The sequence below is a fragment of the Balaenoptera musculus genome, chromosome 16 (genome assembly GCF_009873245.2).
Source record: "Balaenoptera musculus isolate JJ_BM4_2016_0621 chromosome 16, mBalMus1.pri.v3, whole genome shotgun sequence".
NCBI classification, from domain to species: domain Eukaryota; kingdom Metazoa; phylum Chordata; class Mammalia; order Artiodactyla; family Balaenopteridae; genus Balaenoptera; species Balaenoptera musculus.
In genome coordinates this window covers 27,596,430-27,614,723 of record NC_045800.1, presented here as the reverse complement: position 1 = coordinate 27,614,723, position 18,294 = coordinate 27,596,430, and the positions used below count along the sequence as shown (strand labels likewise).

Below are 18,294 nucleotides of genomic sequence, written 5' to 3'. Positions count from 1 at the left end.
AAAGAGAGAGAGAGAAAGAGAGAAAGAAAGAAAATCTTGGGATTCCCTGATGGCGCAGTGGTTAAGAATCCGCCTGCCAATGCAGGGGACACGGGTTCGAACCCTAGTCTGGGAAGATCCCACATGCCACGGAACAACTAAGTCCGTGCACCACAACTACTGAGCCTGCGCTCTAGAGCTGGCGCTCCGCAACAAGAGAAGCCAGCCAGTTCACCGCAGCAGCAAAGAGTAGCGCCCCGCTCGCCTCAACTAGAGAAAGCCCGGGTGCAGCACAAAGACCCAGTGCAGCCAAAAATTAAATAAATTTTTTTAAAAAAAATTCACTTTATAGCAGTACACACCATACATACTCATAAATATTTGTTAATCAATAAATATTATTATTTATTTATTTTTAACTTATTTATTTTGATTTATTTTTGGCTGTGTTTGGGTCTTCGTTGCTTTGCGCGGGCTTTCTCTGGTTGTGGGGAGCGGGGGCTACTCTTTGTTGCAGTACACGGGCTTCTCATTGCAGTGGCTTCTCTTGTTGTGGACACAGGCTCTAGGTGCGCGGGCTGTTGTGGTGCATGGGTTCTGAGAGCGCAGGCTCAGTAGTTGTGGCCCATGGGCTTAGTGCTCCGCCGCATGTGGGATCTTCTCGGACCAGGAGTTGAACCCGTGTTCCTGCATTGGCAGACGGATTCTTAACCACTGTGCCACCAGGGAAGTCCAATAAATATTATTTTTAAAAAAAGAAAATATTCAATTATTTATTCTGAATTAGACTGTACTCTCCCTAAGGGCATTCTTGCCCATCTTTGCATTCCTATAGGGTAAAACAGAGTGAGACCTCCACAAAAGTGCACCAAAGGAATTCTAAGACAATGAAAGGCCACAGAGGACTGCCTGTCACACCCCACAGGGAGATGGCATAATGCTTCCCCTCGCCTCAACCTTGGCTCACTTGGGTGCTAGACCCAGCCACACTGACTCCCAGCCAGAGGTAAGCTCAGCCAGGTCTGATGAGGTCCTCAGGCCTTTCCATAACTCTTCCCATCATCTCATTGGTCTCCCTTGACCCTGTAGGTACCGACCTCGTCTTGGCTTCTAAGTCCTTACAGTCCCCCAAATTCCTGCCTCTACTTCCCTCTAAAGCCTAGTCATGAGGGCCCCTCATGGCCTTGCCCTTCAGTGGTCCCGGCTACCCTAGCCCAATTCTGTCTCCTCTCTTATCCTGGAGCATATCTGTGGTTAGGGCTGGCCCTGCCCATCAGAAGCTCAGCTCTCTCACCCCACAGCCTAGTTTCAAGTTGTCCTGAGGAAAGATGCCCTGGTCCCAGGAGCCCTTCCACTGCGCACCTGCCCCCTGCCCACAGCTGACCAAAGACTTTCCTTTGCCACCCCTCAACACAGCCATCTCTTGCTCTGTTCCTGACAAGAGAGTTTCCTCCAAATCCCCACACTGCCTCCCGTGACCCACTTAGAATCCTAACTCTCCAGACTTAAAATAGAAAACACTCAACACAAGCTTTTACACTTCCTGCTACCAGCTGAATAAAGATTGCGTAGTTAGCAAAAACAATAACCGCCTATTACGAATAATAGTTGCCCACCAATTCAGAACCAGTGGCCATTCATTTGCTCAGCTCTCCCCAACAGGCACTTCCTACCTGTACTCAGACTGTGTAAGTACCTGGGGGTCTCTCTGGGTGTGGGACTTGTGTGTGGCAGTGTGCTGTGAACGACTGTTGTGTACTGTGTGTTTTCTTCTCCTTGGGAAAAACTCCGAAGTGGCTGCGGGCCCTGGGCTCATCTGTAATCTGGGGCATTGATCGGGATTCATTGATAGCTGATTGTTTTCACACGTGACTCGGTCACATTCCTCTAATCTCCATCCTTTTGCTCAGTTTGCATGACAAGAAGCGGCCTCAGTGGGGAGAGGTCGCTCACCTCTGACCAGGATATAATTGGAAAAAGAAGGTCATTGCTGCCTTTGCTTCTGGGGCAGATCAGCTTCGTTCCATTTGTGTCATGAGCTCTTGCCAGCACACACTCTCAGTGACATGGAGACAATGGCTGTGCCCCACAATGGAGCCCACAGAGATGCGCTCGACACAAACCACGAGACCGACACTTGCTCTCATCAGGACAGGCATGTACGACAACACACACACAATAGGTGCTCTCAACGCTGAGGATAATACCAATGACACACAGGACAACATGTGTGGCATCTACACAGAGGACGCACAAAGAGATGCATAAAAACAATGCTTACCCGATGACATAGGTACCCAGTGACATATATACACAGTGAGACACATATAGACATTTCCATGAGGGCAAAGAGCCCAGGCTAAGCTACCATACCCAACACGAAAAAATGTTCAATAGTCATACCTTTCTTCAGGCAATGCCCATATGGGAATATATCAGAATTACCTGGGGAGCTTTGACAAAGTGCATGTTTCCAGGAACCCCTGCCATCCCATACACACCCCTTACAATACGAGTGCACGTGGGTCGACACGTTTACATTGAAGAGCTCCCTCAAGTAATTCTGATATGCCCTCTGGTTGAGACCCATTGAACCAGGCTCCCCTCTACTGGGTGGCAGAATTTGCCAGCAGGGGTGTTGGGCTGTATTTTATTTTCTCTCTCAGTTTGGGAAGGGACAGGCAGGAGCTGAGAAAAGGATCCGCCTATAGCCGGAAGATTAGGGGCCAGATAATGGCCAGGAACCGGAAGAGTTAAAACTGGGCATTGATGCCGGCAACCTTGGCTGCCCTCGTTAGTGCCCGCACAGCACACGCAGAAGGACCCTTCGCGCGGGGACTGTCCCAGAGACTCGCCTGCGCTCCGCCGCCACGTTGGGAAGGCCCAAATCCCACACCGCCACCGAAGCCGTGTCTGCCCAGCCTTGGGTATCTTTGGGGGGCACGGGTCAGCCCCAGGCCCGGTGATCCAGCCCCTGAGACACTTCCCCGCCCCAGGGTCCCAGGGTGCCATGCTAGGCACTACGAAAGCCAGAAGGTTCCCTCTATTCGGGGTGCGGGGAGGGGGCGAGCTGCCCTACCCCCAACCCTGCCACGCAGGGAGGCCTCCGGGAAAGGGCAAAGGGCACCGCGCGGGGACCGGGCGTCGGAGGCGGCGGGTCACTTAAGCCCCAGAGAGGTGGCGCGAAGATCCGTGGGAACAGCACAGGGTCGCGCCGCCCCCTGGCGGCTCAGTGGCAGAGTGGAGGCAGGGGGTGGGCGGCAGCGGGGCCTGGCAGCTCCCAGACAGGTTCCCTGTTCCCAGCGTTGAGCGGGGGAAGGATGTTGAAGAGACGCCCCCACGAAGACTGTCCTGTCCTGTCCCCTCCCTTCCGCTCTCTCTCTGTCCCTTTCTCCGTTTTTCCTCTCTTCCTCCTCCCCCCATCTCGCCCACTCTTCCTGCCCTTCCCCCTCCCCTGTCCTCACTCCCTCTCCTACCCCTCTTCCTTGCTCTCGTCCTTCGCCCGCCCCCTCCCGCCCCCGCGGGGCAATGCGTCGGTGCGCCCGCTTGGCAGTTAGCCCGTTAGATCTCGTACTATTGATCCGCTTCTGAGCTGAAGCTGACAGCCCCCCTTCCCGGTCTCTCCTCGTCCCCATTCCCGGCGCCCCCCACGCCGCCCCCCCAGCTCCAGGCGGTCCAGGCCTGCGCCTTGCCCCCACCTAAAGCCCCACGCGGCCGCGCCGAAGTCTCGCCCTCACGAAGGGCAAGAGCAAATGTAATTAAAGCGACCGGCGAGGGGGGTGCGCCCCTACCGGCACGGGCTCGAGCCGGAGTCCCAGTGGCCCGCCCTCTGCTCGCCGCCTCCCTCCAGCCCCCGCGCTCCCCGCCCCCCGGAGCGGGAGCATTTGGGTTGAGCTGCGCCTGTCCTATAAATCCACATATAATTCTCGCCTTTCCTGTTCAGCTAAGGAAAATAAACGTGTAAGGCTGTTTCTGGGAGCCCGGCTCAGGGACCGCTCTAAATTCTCCTCTTATTGAGTCCGGGCTGGAAATCATTCAGGTCGGCGGCGCGCTCCCCGCGCCCCCCCCCGCAAGCCCGCGCCCGCCGCGCACACGCACGCGCGCACACGGAAGGCAGGAGCCGGATATATAAATATCTCCAGCTCTCCCCATAGCCGGGCAGATTTATTCCGCTGCCAAGCCTGCAGAAAATTGACTTGTTCATGGAGGCGGCTATTGACACATCACCGGGGGGAGGGTTAGGGGAGAAAGCAGTGGAGCCGGCGCCCCTCCATTATACGTTAATGTAATCAGCAGTGTGCGAAATGACTGCGCGGAAAATAGCATCACTGACATTTATATTAGAGGATATTGATGGCAGGAGCTGTGACCGCATCACTCTGCCTCCCGTTTCCACGGATTGACACAGGAGCCTCTTGTTGGCTTCATCCACGCTCGCCTCCCCTCCCCCTCTCCCCCTCCCGCGCCCTCTCTCCCTCTCTCCACCGTGTCTCTCCTCGCCTCACCCCCACCCTCCCAATTCACTCTTCCAGTCAATTACTTTCCAAATAATTCTTGAGCACCTACTGGGCACCACGTGCAGGTCTCTCCCGCGTGCCTCTCCCTAGGTTTCTCCCTCTCCTTCTCCCCCACCTTGTCCTTGCCCTCTTTCTCCCTTCTCCCCAGCTCTGCCTCCCCCTTCCCCTCCCCCTTCCTTGGCTCGGTGGCTGGACCGCTGCTGTCGCAGCAGATAGATAATTGAAAAATGGGCCTCACCTTTGCAGCCAGCAGGAGTGGTTCAGGCAGTTAGGGCCGGGGTTACCTACTCCATCTCAGGCCCAGGCTCCAAAAGATATTCTGAGGAAATTGGATTTTACATGGATGTTTTATTCGGGCAGAGGCTTTAGTGTATATAAATACAGGCGAGGAGGCCTTGGCGGCAAGGATGAGTGAGGCGAGACAATCCCGCCCGGGGCCTGGAGGCTCAGGGGAGGCAGACAGGGCATGTGCTCAGCTCTGGGTCCCAGACCTGGACGTCAGTGCATTTCCTCCTCCGCATCTGAGACTAAAAGAGGTTAATGCCTATGAACAGCTCCTCAAAAGCTGCCTTGGGAATTTTAAAAGTGTGTGATTGTTGGCAGGACGATATACTGAGAAAAGAAGGAAATATACTGAAGAAGTTTGAGGACTGATTGTTTTAGTAAATATTTATTGAACCCTTAAATTGCGAGGTATTGTGTTTGGGGCACAGGAGTAAGTTAGACATGCTGCTGCTTTCAGGGACAGTTTGGAGAATGACAACCTGGGGTTTCAGATTAGGGACAAGGAAGGGGAAAGGTGGGAAAGTGGGTACAGAGATCACTTCTCTGATCATCTGATCATCTAAGAAGCCTGGATGAAGCAGAAGGGAAGTGTGTCAAGTTGGAGGATGGGGAGTCCTACCTACTATCCAGTCTCTCTCCTGGGGCTGGTTAGCAGAGCTTCTAGGAACATTTTAGACAACTGTGGTCACCAAATCTATAGGCAAGTTCACATCCAAGATGTTCGCAAGGAATCTGGTGAAAGTCTCTGGAGGGCTAAGATGATAGATCGAGGACCAAGGTGAGGCCTTCCAGGTACAAGGTGTGAAGAGGGCCTGAGTGAGAAACCCTTTGGGAAAGGCCTAAATTGAAGGCACATGAGCAAGTGAGGGGCATCAGAAGACCAGGGAAGTGGGATGTGGGTGCAGGAAGGAGGGAGTAGATGCTTGGGGGCCTAGAATAAGGAATCCTCCGGTGTCTGAATGCCCCTGTCTTCACAGGAAGGCCTCCATTTCAGTCATGGGCAGGGTCTTTTCTGTGGCTTGTCTGATCTCTGATTAGAGTCTATGTGGTTGACAGCTATAGCCTGAACCATTTTTGTTTCTTGGAAGGAGAGCTCATGAGCCACCCCATGATTGAAGGACTGGTATTAAGGTGAGTATAACCAAGCTGAGTGCTCACCGAAGGGGCCGGGGCTCCTTCTGGGCTCAGAGCAGAGACGACAGCTGCCTTATCCCAGCCACATCACTGGGAACTGGACCAGTCCTCCCCCAGATTCCAAAGCCCCCCTTCTCCTCTGCCACATTGTTCTACTGTTACATCATCAGCCTGCGGGGGCAGGACAGGTGCTGGATAGATCATGGCCATCCCTCCAGCTGCCCCACACACATCCCAGGCACTTCCAGATGGCATCTGGGAGCTCCAATCCAGCTATAGGATGGGGGTACTCTGGGGTAACTGGGCTTCCTGTCTGACCTCCATCAGCATCTTCCCTCTCTCCTATGGATTACATTCACTCTGACAGCCCAGTGGGGACAGACACCCTTCCCAGCTATCAGGGAGCCAGGCCACTCCCACTCACCTTAGTTACCTCCTCCTCACCTCTGCCCTCAGAGAACCACAGGAACTCATGTCTCCACCCACCCAAATCTGTTCCTGGATTTGTCTTCCTTTCCCTGTGACTCATTTGACATGAGATTCTGTGACCTGAGATTCTGGTCTCACTCTAATCTAGGAACCCTTGAACAGGTTGGTGATGAGAACATGAGTATATGTGTGTGTGTGCAGGCACCTGTGCTCACTTGGGCGTTGCATGCCTAGGACACAGGGGACATCATTCATGGAACAGGACTTGGTCCCACCTTGCTTTCCAAATTAGGGAATTGACATCCAGAAGAAAAATGAAGGAGCAGCCAGGGAAGTAACTTCCCATAGCAGGAAGGATGCCTCTCAGTCCTCCATGCCTTATCAAACTGGGATTCTGGAAAGTCATTCCTCCAGGATCATCTGCTCAGTAAGCCTTCAGAGAGGACCCAGTGAAATGGGGGGCAGGGGATGAAGGTACTGGAAACAGCCATGTAAGGTTCAACCATCCATTGTGATTCAGAGCCTGTCCATTCCTTCTCCCTATGTGAGAAGTCAGCTGGAGATAGGGCTCAAAGGAGAATGGACCTTTGAAAGATAGAAAGCCTGTTTCTGGGCGGCAAAGGAAGCCATTAGGAGGAGTTAGAAGAAGGAAGTCTGTCTGGAGAAGCCAGGCTTCACAGACGAGCACTTCCAGCCTTAGCAAGAAAGCCAGTGTTAGCTGTGTGACTATGGTGAGAGTCACCTAACCCCTCTGGAATTCAGATCTCTCATTGGTTAAGAAAAAGGGGAGGGGTGTCTTTTCCAGCTCTAATTTCTGATTCTAAACTGTTGAGTGGGGACTTCCCTGGTGGTCCAATGGGTAAGACTCCACGCTTCCAATGCAGGCGCCCCAGGTTCATTCCCTGGTCGGGGAAGTAGATCCCAGATGCATGCCGCAACTGAGCCTGCATGCTGCAACTAAAAGATCCCGTGTGCCACAATGAAGACCCGGCACAGCCAAAACTAACTAACTAGATAAAATATTTTAACATAAAATAAATAAATAAATAAACTGGTGAGTGAATATGTTTGGAGAGCCCAATTTGGGATGAAAGAAGGAATTTCACAGTTAAAGATTCAGAGTCTTCCAAAAGCGATGAAGAAAGGTAGTTGTGGGCCAGTGGGGTCTGAAATTGTTCTGAGAGCTCTCTGGAGGCTGGGAACCTGCTAGGGCCAGGACAAGCACAGAGCAGGAAAGCAGACCAGGCTGAGGCAGAGGGAGGGCAGGGATAGATCCAGAAGGCAGTGCCCCCTAAATTGTCTCAAGCTCAGACTCTCTGCTAAGAATCTGGCTGGTACAGCCCAGAGATTTTTTTTTTTTTTTTTTTTTCTATGTGGGTTTTAGTGGCGGCAGGCGTCGTTGGGCGCGGGAGCCCCAGAGAACGCAGGCTCAGTAGCTGCTGCACGCGGGCTTAGTTGCCCTGCGGCATGTGGGATCTTAGTTTCCTGACCAGGGATGGAACCCGCATCCCCGGCATTGGAAGGCAGAGTCTTAACCGTTGGGCCACCAGGGAAGTCCCCAGCCCAGAGACCTTGGGGAGAAAACCCAAGTGCCCTGGAAGCTATCAATCAATCCAAATGACAGGAATCTGTGCACTCTTCTGTTCTGTACTTCGGAAGGGAATGGGTTACTTTGTTTCTCTGGAGTTTCTTATAAAGTTTCCTAGTTGAGAAATGTTAGCATCACCTGAGCTATTAGGCTGGAGAAGGGATCAGGGCGCCCCTAGTGGCAGAGCCTGGTGGTTGGCAACAGCAGCACCTCTTCAAGAAGCTGCAGAGTGTGAAGCAACCGGAGAGAAGCAGTGGGGGGCACTGTGAGTAAAGGAGACACCACTACCCCCTCCCACCTTGACTGGGAAGACACAAGACAGGTGACCGGGGAAACTTTGCAACAGAAAGCCGCCTTGGAGGATAATCCTCAGAGGGAAAAGACTAGAAGCCCAGAGCACAGGAAGCTAGAAGTCCGCGGGCAGGGGAGGAGAGAGGAGGAGAGCGGAGGGAAGATATCCCTTTCCACGGATGTGCCTTGGCCCCTGCCCAGGCAAAGAGGGGCAGATTTTCTGTCTTGTCCAAGCCCCTGCATCTGCCACCTTGTTTACTTCATGCCTATTTATAGTTGCAGGCTCCAAGCCCGGCATGGGACTCTGCGATTTATATGACTATAAACCTCCAAAGGGCACTGAAAGCTGACAGGGCATGGAGAAAGACAGGGGCAGGCTTCCCAAGGTCAAAATGGTCACCCTCCCACCCCTGCTGACCTTACACCCCACTAAAGGGCAAGAGGTCATAAGGCCAGGCTCAGGCAAAGACATGGGCGGAAAGCCATAATCACCTCTTTGACTCTTCCTACCCTGAGCTGGTTCAGTTTAGGACTGCAAGCAAGTTAGAGAGGACCTGTTTGGTTTGATTTGGTTTTCTCTTTGGGAGGGGGTAGGGAAGCTCACTATGGGAGGGTGTACCCCATCAGGGGATGATTGAATTTGGAGAGAGTGGATGAATCTAGCCTTCTGTGGGAGGAGAGAAAGGAGCCCACCTGCCCATCCTCTTAAGGGCAGAAAGGAAGAAAAATCACTGTACCTGGAGCACTCCTGGCCCCTGGCTGCCTTCTGGGGTTGTCTTTGGAGGCCTGGGCCAGCCCGCCTCTCACTTAGGACAGGGTATGCTGGTGTACCCAGAGCCTGGGCCTCCGATCACCATGGGATTCTGCTAGAGCAGCTCATTGCCCAAAGCCTTCCCTTTAGAGGCAACCCCTCCTTAGCCTCTGGCTGACCCTCTACTTCTTGTCCCTTTCTATTGCCTCATACCCTCCCGCCCCCCATTCTCACCCTATTGGTTCCCCCTAAAGTACCCCACACTGTGCCTGCCAGCCCTGCTCCCTCTGCTGACTATCCCAGCCTCCTTCTGTGCCCTCCCCCTCAAACCCTTTGCACTAGTCCCCACCCCATGATTTATCACATGAGCGTTCAGGCTGCACATAGCCCAGTTCTGTGTGTGTGTGTGTGTGTGTGTGTGTGTGTGTGTGTAAGGATGTACTGGGTAAGTGGACAGTCACAGATCACAGACCAGGGCTTCCCTGGTGGCGCAGTGGTTGAGAATCTGCCTGCCAATGCAGGGGACACGGGTTCGAGTCCTGGTCCAGGAAGATCTCACATGCCGCGGAGCAAGTAGGCCCGTCAGCCACAACTACTGAGCCTGCGCGTCTGGAGCCTGTGCTCTGCAACAAGAGAGGCCACAATAGTGAGAGGCCCACGCACTGCAATGAAGAGTGGCCCCCGCTTGCCGCAACTAGAGAAAGCCCTAGCACAGAAACGAAGACCCAACATAGCAATCAATCAATCAATCAATCAATAAATCTTTAAAAAAAAAAAAAAGATCACAGGCCAAATGGGTGTGAACATGAAGGAGAGGAGAAACTCAGAAACCTTCTCCTTGACTATTTTTCTCATCAACCTCTAGTCTGCTGGACTAAATCTGAGGGCTTTTAGAGGGGAAGTGCCTCTCTTAGAGCCCATGTGACCCATTGGTCACTTCTGGCCCTCCTTTGGCCTTCCCCGCACCCCCCATCTTGGGTCTCAGCCCCCTCAGGACTGGACTAAACCTGATGGGAGGTAAGCAGAGCTGGGGGTCAGGGAATGCCCAGCTGGGATCAATCTACCAATAGTGGGAGGGGCACTGAAGGACAATGAACCATCAGTTAACATAGATTCCCTCCTGCCTGGGCCTGGTCTTGGTTTTGGCCTCAGAGAAGGATTGGGCTCTGGGTTAAGTAATACTTCAGGGGAAAGAAGAGGTCTCAGGGGGATGGGCCAATTCTCAGGCCCACTCCTCCCTCACCCTTTCCCACTGCAGCCCACAGGGGATGCAAATGAGTGAACCAAGTCAAAGCCCTTTCCTCCTCTGAGGAGGGGAGGCAGGGAATGGAAAAGATTCCAGATTCCAGAGAGTCCCTTTCTTCTCACCTATTAGTCCACTTTTTCTCTCATGCCTTCTGTGGGGGAGGGGGATCTGGGGGATGGAGGTCAGGGGAGAGGACAGTGTCTGAGGACCCGAGGAGAAACCAGGGACCTAGGTGGGTGTGGGGTTCAGTGGAGAGGGGCTGGCAGGAGGACAGGGCTGGTCCTCTTGCCCTCCCCCAGAGGGAGGCAGCAGAGGACCATGGGAGTTACTCCATCCAGCGATCAGCAGTTCAGTTTCTTTTGTGTCTCCTGTCCATCATGGACCCTATTCCAAGGGACTCACTTGGATGGAGTTTGTACACCTCCAGCTCCTGCTCCTCTGCTGGAGAGTGATTTGGGGAAGTCAGCCTGTTCTTGATTTGGCCCCCACAAGCCCCTCAATTCATTCGTGAGCAGGGACTCCTCTCCTACATGTCTAGAGCTTAGAAAACATACTTTTGTCTGTTCCTCCACCTCCTCAACCTCCCCAGTCCCTACCTCCCCTTGGAGGCCATGATCCAGCCCTGAGTCACCACCCTGAAGAGGCCCAGTCTATCTGAGGGAACTGCTCTGAGCCTCCTGGGCCATGACCAGCTGTTGGAGTCTGAGCCCGTGTTCCCTAGGGAGTTTTGAATGAGGGTCAGGCCCACACACTCCTGAAGTCTCTTTTCTCCTACCCACATTTAGGTACTCACCAGGCCCACTTACCTGGGTATGAGGACCAAGTCTGGACCTGGAGATGCACAAGGGCAGCAGCTAGGTGGAGGAGATCTGAGGTGTGGCCTTGAGTGAGATGAAAGACCAAAGCCTCCTGGGCTAGAAACATTCCACTTCCTGCCAGCATGGCACCTCGTAGCCTGGTTGGAAGTGGGGGTGGGGGGGTGGGTAGGCAGAGCATAGGTAGGTGGGGAGGGTGCACAGTAGCGGCAAGGGGAGGGCGCTGATCAAGGAAACCAACATCTCAGTTGCTGGCAGCTCAAAGTTAGGAAACTAGGAAGAACCCAGAGGCTTCACAGTTACACCCTGGGGCAGAGAGAACATCTCCTGAGGGGCCACCTAGGCATGGAGTAGAAGGAGCTAGAGAGAGAATGGCCTTGGTTTGAGGATGATCTTATCCAAAAGGAAGGTAAGACTGACCAGGTTTTTCAAGAAGAAAGAGGGCCAAAGAGTTCCCTTTGAACCCTTACTGAGGTATGAGTGGCTGAGAGAACTGAAGACCTGGACTCTGGGAAGCAGAGCTGGGATCCCAACAGAAAGGAGCCCACGTGTTTGTAAACCAGTACAGCTACAGAGAGGCAGGGTAGTGGAATGGCAGGATGGCACTTGTCTCTCTCACCCAGTCTCCTGTTGTTGGTTCTAAGAAACCTGGGGCTCAGAACATCCAAGATGTAAGGCAGCAGGCAGCTTACAGATCATCTAACCTAGGCCCATTTTACAGATAGGGAAAGAGAGGCTCAGAGGGGAAAGGGAGGCCCTAGCTCCGACTGTACCGCCATCTTCAGTCCTGCTTGGCCATCTACCAGCTTAGTTCTCAGACCCCAAATAAACTTATCCTATGGAACCCCAGGCTGTTCTGCCTCTCCATAGATTTGTTCCCAGATTAAGTGCCCCCTGCCCCACCCACCCTATTGCTACTCTAGGTTTAGATCCCTCTGGGTCTGGCTGAGCGGGGAGCCCAGGTTGAGAAATCTCCCCTCTCTTTCCTATTCCGGACTGGGGTTTGTTCGGGGCTCCCTTTGCAACTTGACGTGTCACTGTCTTTCTATTAAAATCTCTTTCCCACTCTGCCTCTGCCTCTCCCTCTTTCTCTCTTCTCCAACACTCCACCACCCACCACCTATCCCTCCTCTAGATAGAGCCCCTGAACTGCTGAGATGACTCTCTGAAGCTCGTGGTTCTGGCCTGTGTTCCTGGTAATTAAGTTGTGCTCCCTGGTCAGGATGGGGGAGGGGGGAAGTGGCTGCCTGTGGTCCAGGCCTCCGCCCTACCCGCCTGATGGGCCAGCTTAGCCCACCCCACTGTAATGCAGCGGAGAGGGTGAGCAGGAGAGAGGTGGTGATGCTTCCTCTTCCCCAGTCTGCCTTCTCCAGCTCTCTGTCTCCCCCTCTCCTCCTCCCTGCTTCATCTCCGGCACAAATCACATGGTGACAGCCCCATCCAACCTTTGGGGAAGGGTTTGTAAATGTGTCTTCCTTAGCTCTGATCTCCAAATTGTTCCTATTATTGCATTTGTCACGGTGAAGATTAAAGTCCCTGGGTGGCCTGTACCACAAATCACAGAGTCTGCTCAGGGAGCAACCGCAGGTTGGGAACCAATGGAGGGGTCTGAGCCCTGTTACCGTGTGTGTGTGTGTGTGTGTGTGTGTGTGTGTGTGTGCGCGTGCGCGCGTGTGTGTGTGTGTGCGCACGTGTGCGCGCACTCACAAGCACACACTCCTATCTGTGCTGTGGACTTGTACCCAGGAATAGGAAGATGTGCCCTTGATATTGTCATTCTGAGCTGTTGGCCCCCTTTATAGCACAGTTTGTTACCTCTTCCTCCAGGCTGTCTTCCGGGATCACTCTGCCCATTCCATGGTGGGCATTGCTGTCTCCACTGATCTCTCCTTTATCTTCCATTAGGCAGGAGGGGAAGCTATGTTCACATCACAGATATTTCAGAATATCGCTCTGGATCTCTGGCTGCGTCAATCTCTAGATCCTATCCTGGGAACACTCTGAATGGGTCAAGGGCAGCTCGGCCCAAAGCCCCCAAACAACCCGCATCCAGGCCCCCGAAAAACAGCTGACCTTACCCTGCCCTAGCACCCCTAGACTCTGACTTTTTTCTCATCCTGGGACATAACTTGGTGCAGAGGGGGCACAGCTGAGACGGAGGAGACACAGCTGAGGGACCCAGAGGACAAAAGCTCCCTTGTACACATGCACTGAAAAACAGTCCGTTTCCTTCCCCCTTACGAGGTAGGCTTCCTGCCTGTCCCTCATGCACATTCATAACATTCAAATTTATGCCGTAATCTCTGCCACTCCATATGTATGAGCCTTTGATGGGTGTTTGGGTTTATGGGATGCACCCAGCCCTCCGTTCCCTCGCCCGCCCACCGCCTCCAACCACTGCAAAGACGCTCGTACATAATTGACATCGGCAGATTCTTTCATTATACAAGATTTAGCATCTGCTTGGGGATTGCTTGCTCCTCACTCACTATAGATGACTTTTCCTTGCCTTTCCTATTATCAATTCAAATTAGCCCCATTTCCACACCAACCATTGCAGCGTTTACACTTGACAGTGAGGAAACAGCGAGGCTGTAATGGGCTCCTCAATTATTTAGGCCCAGTTAGGCCAGGACCCAGAAAGCCTCAATAAGGGGGTGTGCGGAGGTGTGGTCATCATAGCGGGGAGGATAGGGTTGCCACTACTTGGTCTTTGTTTGGCCTTCTTACAGCCCTGCATCCTCACTTTCCACTGTGGGGAACGCTTCCTCTCCCATCTGGGTCTCTAAGGGGTGGGGTAGTCCCTTCCTTCCCCCGCACTCAGCAGCAGCTTTTCTCCCTCCACCCCACCTTCCCCATCCCCCCACCCGCATCCCATACTTGCTCCACATGTGTACCTAATGGGCTACCAGCATAAACCAATGAAGAGGTCAGTAGCAGCAGCCAAGCTGACCCCTTCCCTTAGGATGTCTATCTTCAACTGAATCTCTGGGAAGATTTGAGGTGATGGGCTAGGAGTTCAGACATAGTGGCCGGAAAAAGAGACAGACATCAGGGAAAGACATTGATATCATGCTATGGAGCCCTAAGAAGAGAGAGGAACACAGACCCAGAAATGGAGAGACGTGTGAGGGCCTAACGGATGACAGAGATGCCGCTGGAGCTTGGGGAGAAGTCACAGGGAAGCAAAAGGCTTGGGCGAGGCCCTTTCTCAGACCACGCTGGCTGTGCAGAGCTGTAATTAGGTCAGTGCTGCCCCCCCACTGGCCTGACTAGTCCAGGCCCGGTCTCCAGTAATAACTCTTGAGCCATTCAGGTGGCTATCCAGGAATCATGCGCCCCCCTGAGCCCACTAAATGGCCCAAGTACAAGGCAGAAGCGCCAAGTCAGCGTGGCGCTGGGCCTAGGTCCTGATTCCAGTCAACCCATCTCAAGGGCGGCCCTCCCTCACCCCTCTCCTTGGTCCCTCCCCCTTACTCTGTAGCCCTCCAGCCCTTCCGCTTCCCCAGCGCAGATCAGTTTCCAAGTGCAGTCGTGGGGGGAGGTGGCAGGCACGGTCTGAGAGGCTCTGGGATTAGAGGTGTCTTTTCCATGCTCGGCTTCTTCGGAATCAAAGAATTCCTTCGTCTGATTGGATTTACCCTAAGTCACAGGCGTGTGGGACCTTCTTTCCCTCAGCAACAGCTGGAAACAGCCCTAAATATGATTAATTAGCGCTGTAAAAAGCTCCGGACACAATTAAGATTTATGTGTGTGTGTATGTTGAGTGGGGACAGGAGTAGGGGGAGACGGGTGGATTACCAACTACCTCTAGGGCCCTCCAAGGAGAATAGAGTGACATTTCCTCAGAGACATTCCTTTGACATCCATTTCAGGGGTCATTTTATCCAGCCTCCAGCTTTTGAGCAGATTAGCCCTGTCCTCTGTCTCAGGGGTACTGGGTGATTTTCTGCTTTATTCCTTGATAAGGGGGGCGGTTTCTGGGGCAGGTGCCTCATCTCTCTTTCCTCTACCACAAGCAGAATGTTCTCTGCCAAACCTCAGTTCCTCTTGCTGGGTCATTCTAGGGATCAGGGACATAGGCACAAATCCCAACATAGCTGCACAGACACAAGCCCAAAGGGATGTAAAATAGGAACCTCAGAGGAAGCTGAATAAATGAGCTGCCAGCCAAGCTTCCTGCCCTTGGAGGTATCTCGCTTTCACCCTCAAAGACTCATGCCTCCAAGACAGGATAGAGGTCATCTCTTTGGACTGCCCCCTGCATCTCTAAGATGACAAAACCTTATTCGATGGGTCCTCTCCTACCTTCTGTGTGATTTGGGTAATCATTCCCTAATATGTGGACATCCCAGCTTTGATAAGATGCTGGTGATGATAAATGTTATTTATAATCCTGAAAGGGAAGGAGACAAACGCACAGACAATTCCCAACAGTGAATCATCTGAAAATCAGTTCTCAAGAATCTTTGAAAGAGCGCTTGATTTTAATTTATTTTCTTTATTACAACTGATTGATCTTCTGTTTTGCTGAGATGACTGAGCCCAGGAAGAGGTTGCCTAGGTTCTAGCACTAATGGCCAAAGATGGAATGGACCAGAGGAGCTTGGAAAATTCTCAGGCTTGGCATCCCCTCTCAGGATCCTTCTAGAGTTAATGGCCTGAGTGCCTGAGGCCTCTGCTTTATGGCTTAGTCCCCAGGGGAGGGACCCAGGCAGGCTCAGGGCTGCTGAATGGTCCTTGGGAGAGGGCCATCACACATCCTGATGGAGTTTATGACAGGCAGGGACCTAAACCACTGGGATTGTAGTTTGACTTCCTGATATCAATGCCAAGGAGTATGTGGACACTCCTTGTCAATCCCCTGCCCCAGTATAGGCTTGTTGTGAGGGTCAAAAGCAAGAGGGGCATTCCAGGGGCCCCAAATGCATGTGTGTTGGCTCTACTATACGGGTCAACTGTGTGGAACGCTCCCCTACCATTTCCATTTACACTCTTTGGGCTCTACCCTGGGTATCACCACCAGGGAGAGAGGGGAGTGGGTGTGATGACGTGAGCAGCAGACTTGGGTCCCAGTGGGCAAACAAGGAAGAGGAGGCAGGGGTTGGGAGGTTGGCAAGAGGTGGGCAGGAAGTCAAGCTGGGGATGAGCAGCTCCTCTGTGGGTGTCCTACGCTCTGCTCTTTTGGGTCTGATACTGGTGTAACACAGATTGCTCCATGTATCTTTGTAGGTCAGTGTGTCTCTGCACATGTTATATCTCTACTCTGTGTCAATACTTTGTGACCCTATGGCTAGGGATAGGTGTGCCACCAGAAAGATCAAGAAACTAGGGAGTTACCCAGTAGACCCAAATCAGGCCCACCTGGGTCTTTGGTTTGCTGAGCACAGTATTTAAAACAAGAAAACAAACATGAAATTGAATGCCTTTAGGAGAAGCAGTGCTTTTGAGCCGCAGACCCCACCACTCCCTATTGCCTTTCACTGGTGGCGTCACATTTTTATAATCTGCCTGGTACTGCAGTCTTGAGTCTGTGACCTCTTGAAAAGAAGGAGATATGCTACTATTTCCCCATGAATTGTCTCCTGAATAATTAGTTTCCTTCAGAGACAAAGGCTGGAGTCCAACCACCAGACTCCCTGGGAATGAGGGGTACTGGGAACCATTTTTTTTTTTTTTTTTTTTTGCAGAGTCAGGAACACCTGTATTGAGGGAAGGAAACAAGTCCCATCTTTCTATGAGAGAGAGGTTCAAGATCATACAGATGCGACTGGAACCCAGGCTGCCTCAGTGGGACTCTTTGCACACTGCCTCTTCCCTTTACCAAGTCAGTTCTGAGCTGAGGATAAGATATGAGAGAGGTAGAGGGAGAACAAACACAGAGACACTGAGGGATTTACTAATTTCAAGCTGGTGTGTCCTGGACATGGGCCCCTGCCAGAGGATGGAGAGGGGTTTGGGCTGACACCCTGATGGGATGGCTGTTGGGCAGACTGGTTGCTCAAACAGCCCATTCTGTGGCCACACAAGAAGGCAGAGCCCCCTTCCTGTCCAGTTTCATATCACTACCCTGCTCCATCGTCCATCTTCCTGGGAGAAAGGGAAACTTGGGAGCCCAAAGGAAGGTAGACTCTATTTTGTTCTCAAAGCTTAGAAGAGGTACCTGGAAATATGTGAGGCTTGATTTGGGGCTTGGGTTAGGACTTGTTCTTTGTTCCTGCTCCACCTTTGCAATCAGCCTTCCAGAACTTTCAGTGGATCCTGTAGGGTAAGGCCCCTGGGGGGACCATAGTAGGATCAGATCTCTCCCTGGGATCCATTCAGCCAGCAGCTTCCAGAGTAGGAATCCTGATACAAGCCTTTAATTTGACTTGCCTAGGATAGAGATGAGAAGGGACTAAAGGGTGCTTATGTAAGGGGGCTGGTATTTTGTAGTTATCATTTATTGAGTGTTTATTTTGTGCCAGATAATGGACTGAGTATTTTACATACTATATCTCAGTCATCCTCTGAGGAAGGTACTACTTACTATCCCCTAGTGCTCAGATAAAGGAAATTGAAGGTCTAGGAAGTTAAAAGCCACACAGCTTTTTTAAAATTTTATTTTATTTTTATTTTTGGCTGTGTTGGGTTTTCGTTGCTGCACGTGAGCTTTCTCTAGTTCCGGCGAGCAGGCGCTACTCTTCGTTGCAGTGCGCGGGTTTCTCATTGCAGTGGCTTCCCTTGTTGTGAAACACGGGCTCTAGGCGCGCGGGCTTCAGTAGTTGTGACACGCGGGCTCAGTAGTTAAGGCTCACAGGCTCTAGGGCGCAGGCTCAGTAGTTGTGGCGCATGGGCTTAGTTCTCCGCGGCATGTGAGATCTTCCTGGACCAGGGCTCGAACCACTGTCTCCTGCATTGGCAGGTGGATTCTTAGCCACCAGGGAAGTCCCCACACAGCTATTAAGTGGTGAATCTGATTAAATTTGAATTTCAAAGAAACAGTAGTTTATTTTAGCATAAGTATATCCCAAATATCCCAAATACCCAAAAAAGCATGGGTATACTTATGCTAAATGTGTTGTGTATCTGAATTCAGATTTAACTGAGCATCCTGCATTTTCTCTGGCAGCTCTAGGGTGGGGTCCTGCTTTCTATTTCTGAGGGAAATAGGCCTCAAGTAAAAGGTGGTCTGAGCTCAACAGACTGCTCAGGCTGCAGTGACATCCCTTTTATCTCTTCCTGATTGTGGCTGATGCCTCCCAAAGCAGCCAGGGCTT

General features: G+C 52.3%; 1 long non-coding RNA gene across 1 annotated transcript in view; it reads left to right on the top strand.

Annotated features, from left to right (window-relative positions):
* The first annotated feature begins 8,130 nt into the window (after positions 1 to 8,130).
* The window catches only part of LOC118882285, a 31,247-nt gene continuing 21,083 nt past the window's right edge, over positions 8,131 to 18,294 (top strand). Inside the window, exons 1-2 of the long non-coding RNA XR_005016741.1 lie at positions 8,131 to 8,197; positions 11,006 to 11,094. This is a non-coding gene — a long non-coding RNA (uncharacterized LOC118882285). The remainder of the gene's footprint in view (positions 8,198 to 11,005; positions 11,095 to 18,294) is intronic.